This window comes from Saccoglossus kowalevskii, chromosome 17, assembly GCF_978046115.1.
Source record: "Saccoglossus kowalevskii chromosome 17, keSacKowa6.1, whole genome shotgun sequence".
NCBI lineage: Eukaryota > Metazoa > Hemichordata > Enteropneusta > Harrimaniidae > Saccoglossus > Saccoglossus kowalevskii.
The window spans coordinates 9,703,671-9,708,326 of NC_140657.1; the positions used below are offsets into that span (position 1 = coordinate 9,703,671).

Sequence of the window (4,656 nt, forward strand, 5' to 3'; positions counted from 1 at the left end):
CTTTGAAACAAGATACTATGTGTTATGATAGGGGTAAATGTCATAGAATGGAGTTAATTATTATCAATTCACCAATATCATAATCAACACCATACTTTTTGTTGAAAGCTTCCCCCTGGAACTCAAGAACAAGGCGAAACTCTCGTGATTGGAAAAGGTGGAATTCAAGAAAAAGGCGATACTGGAATTAATGAAAAGACTGGAATTCAAGCAAGTGGTGACAAAGATGATTTTAGCGAAAGTGAAGAGAAAGGTTTTGGATTTCAAGAATCCGGAATTGAAGATAATAGCAGTGACATTGACACGACGAATGAAGACACAGTATGTATACGATGATTATTTAGCAATTTTATGAAGTTTGATCAAGTAACAAGTGTTTAGTATTTTCAAACCATTTTGGAATATATTGCTCGGTGATTTATTACACATTTAGCCTGAATTTTATAGAATGTTATAACATATTTTGAATGTATTCGTGTTATCATACTGTTTGCAAGAATAGCGATCATTGGTATTTTCTAATCTGTGTACAATTGAAGTTTTTCGTCAATATGATAGGGGTAACCGCCAAATCATTACGTGCATGGAGCCAATTGGGAATACACCAACATAAAAATCAACATAATTTTTTTATACAAAAAGGTCGCCACTGGAATTCAAGAACAGGGCAATACTGACGTTAGTGAAATTGGTGAAATTCAAGAAAGTTATAATGATCATGGCCAAGCTGAGAGCGAAGTTTACGGATTTCAAGAATCCGGAGTTAAGGATAATACTAACGATATAGTAAAAAAGAATGACGATACAGTATGTATTTTTTATAAAGTTCGATCAATTAATAAGTGTTAATTATTTTAAATAACTTTGGATTATGTTACTTGCTGTTAGCAGATGTACCTAGAAAACACTTTGTCTACTTTGTAATAAGAAAACACTATGTCATTGCCTATTGAAAGAGGACACACTGTTCCCAAAAATACCAATTGTATTTTCCAATCTGTGTATAACATCCTGTTTCTGTGTGACACGTATATGACCTTAGTACAGCTTAACGCTACACCCTACAATGAACAGTGTGCTTATGCATTACTGTGATTACAGGTTATAATTATAAGTATTTATAATCATAGTTTCTCTCAGCGACTTTTGTCATTAACAAACAATTCATCGATTTAACATACTAATTATCACCATCTAACAATTGTTGTATCATAAACCTCTCGTAGGATTCAACTAAAGATATTAAATCTCAAAAAAACTCACAAACTGCTGTGAGCCCACATAACAGAAATAAAAAAAGGAAGAGACGCAGAACGAAAAGTAACAAAAGGTGAGTTATAGTTCAGGCTAAGTACGTGGTGCTAATTTGAAAAATACGCAGCATCTCTCAAAGGGTTGAATTTGGCACAATATCATTAACTGACAAATTTATATTTCTGTTTTATTTTATTTTGTTGTAGATGTGTTATACAGTAAAAAACAAGCTTGTGATTGTGGACAAGTTTAGCTGTTTATTCATCAACGATCGACCATTGGTAATGCGGCGTCAATAATGGGCAGCAAACAGTATTGTATATATTAGGCCGGTAAAACTAGATTACTGTGTTTACTGTGTGACCCTTTGTGACAAATAGTTATAAATAGTATTCTAGCTGTGTTAGTTTTAATAAAGATAGAGTTGTACTCTGTGGGAATGAATTAATAACATGATTGTTATGGTGATATTGTTATGGTGATCAATTTTGTATGTAAACTATATTGTGACGAATATAATACATATACATAATATAGTGGTTTACCAACTACCAACAAAACGGACCGTATATCTGTATGTGACATATTGTCCTTCCAATCTCAGTACGTATTGTGGAACACATATGTGTAACATTTAAATAACCTTGCTATATTTTTCCCGGAAGCAATGAGAACATCTTACACATATACTGTACCTTGACTTATGACCCCTTGGTTCATTTAGTGTATATGGGTCACATGGGTTAATGATTGTTACTGATGAAGGTACTGATTTTGTTTTCTCCCTTACGTAAACATATTCTGTGATCTTGACCGTTGACCTTTCGTAACTAAGGTGTAACCAGGTATTATATAAAAAAATAAAAAATATAATATAAAAAAGAGTACATCAGCGTGCTCGTCGATAAGTTGCACAAATTTTGAGTGTACAGTGGGCAATCAGGATAAGTTAAATTGTGAATTTTCAATGATATAATCATGTACTTATTCTACCGTAACGCCTTATCTAGTTAATAATGCATATCAAAATATTTACTCCAAATTGTGAGTATGCTGGGAGAATTTGCAAGACAAATATAGAATAACTGTTTTCTTGTGAATTATAAACATACGCACGTTTATATTAATATTTATATGACATATGAGTATGTTGATGACACTTGGTAATAAATTATTTCACACATGTCTCACGGATTTATTTATTTATTTATGATGAATGTTTGGTATTGGAATATTTTTTTTTATATATGCACTAGCACAGTTTGTGGTGTACAGACACGATAACACGCTCACATATATATCATATGTAATATTTAAATTAGAAAAAAACATATATCCTTTAATTTGAACTAATTGCTAGTAGGAAATAGACAACTTTCGTATGTTATGTACGTCTGCATATTTAGTGAGAATGAGGAGAGTGGCATCGAGTGATATTTATTTATTTATTTATTTATTTATTTATTTATTTATTTATTTATTTATTTATTTATTTATTTATTTATTTATTTATTTATTTGTTTGTTTGTTTGTTCATTTACATTATTTATTTGTATTTACATGAAAGCCGGTGTGTCCATTGTTGTTTGAAATAGATATTTCTGATCAATGAATATCCCACCAATTATTTTCTTTCCATGGTGGCATGATTTCATATTAAATAAATCATATATATTTAGACTTGTTTATCAATAATTGTAGTAGATAAATGTGTTCAACATTGCTTAGCTAACCGAAAGTTTGCGTATAATTAGAAATAACATATATTACCATGGACATGTTAACAAAAAACAAATGTCGAAATTCAAAGAACATGAACAAAATACCGACAACAAACGGCCAAACAATCAACATGAACAACAAAATACCTGACAAGTTTACTACGCTACATTCAGTTTGATATATTTTTTCGCCAGACGACTTTATTTATACACATGTTAAAATACCATATGAATCTTGTAACAACAATTGTACAGGAATTGAAGTTCAAAACAATCGACAAAACGAATCAAAATAACTGAAAAGTACACAAGGAAAATCACACAGACTTCATACCCATACATGAAGTGATGTCAGGTGTTTAAAACAGTGAGCACATCCTGTGAGTACATTAGTCATAATCAAATGTATTATTTCAATATTTCCCAAAGTCGTCAATAACTTGACATCTCCTTAAAGTGTCATGAAGTTAAGACACAAATATGACTTGTTGTAGCTGCTCATCTGTTTAAGTTTGGGAAATGTGCAAGTTATTCTCGCCACCTTATCTTGTGTAATAAATGTCAAAGATCGTTTAACGAATGGTAATGCTAACGGTACCCAAATGCACGTTTTGACAGAAAGTTTGTAAAGACCATAATCAGACAGGTAGTATTTTGTCTAAAGAGGTACTAATTAAATTATAGAAAAATTAAAAGACATTTTTTAAAAAAGTAGGTCATGCCATGTGATGTCAATCAAATCATTTTCATTTTTCCGCTATGCATAATACTATAGGACAAGTTACGTATATATGTTAGGAGCAAGACTTATGTGAAACTTGTGCTTCCTTGCTGGCTGTTTTATTTCCGAATTCACATTCAGATATATAGAATGATTGAAATGTATTACAACGGAAAAGATATTTATATTTATGTGTTACCACATGTTTTAAAACAGTAAGTAATATGCGGTAAAATAAAAGAGTTGTATAACAAAAGAAATAACGTCGAAACAAAATTGTGTGATGATACGCACTTTAGGGCTAATTAATGTAATCACTTTGTCGGTGTGCGATTTCCAATTTAAATCGTGAACGATAGTAACATCAAAGTAGTTAGTAGATGAAACGCCCTCTATTGGCGACTCATTGATTCATAAGGTGCCCTCCAGATCGACTGAATTTTGTTGTGTTTTAATAATTATGTAATTAGTTTTATGGGTGTTCATTGTAAGTGTATTGGCACTGTTGAATCCGCAAACATTTCTGAGGTCATCAATTAGTTTGTTTTATTTGATAAATTGAAATAAGATGGGCTGCTACAAAAAGTCATATTAGTTTCTTAACTTCATGACACTTCAGAGTGAAGGATATGCCAAGTTATTGACGATTTGGGGTAACCATGTTAACACTAGAACAGGTAAGACAGATATGTAGTAACATTATGCCTATGCGGTCATGTTATTTTCTTATAAAGATTTTGTATGTTTTTTAACCACCATGCGGTCATGAAATAAAAACTGAAGTGCACTTTTGAAACGCTGCGGGCTCCGAAGGCATTGAAGAAAGTGAATGATAATTGTTTGGTTTCTATGTAAAAAAAAAGCCATTTAAAATCCTAAAGTTCGAGATTCTATAGTCAGTGTTGTGCCCTGTACAACTCAATATCACTGTCGAGTAAGAGATGTTGTAGGAATCGAATT

At 31.6% G+C, this 4,656-nt stretch overlaps 1 long non-coding RNA gene across 1 annotated transcript; it reads left to right on the forward strand.

Annotated features, from left to right (window-relative positions):
• Window positions 1-200: 200 nt before the first annotated feature.
• Window positions 201-1,276, forward strand: LOC144344641 (uncharacterized). Its single transcript, XR_013419229.2, has 3 exons — window positions 201-321; window positions 643-807; window positions 1,227-1,276. It is a non-coding gene; the product is annotated as an uncharacterized LOC144344641 (long non-coding RNA).
• The last annotated feature ends 3,380 nt before the right edge of the window (window positions 1,277-4,656 follow it).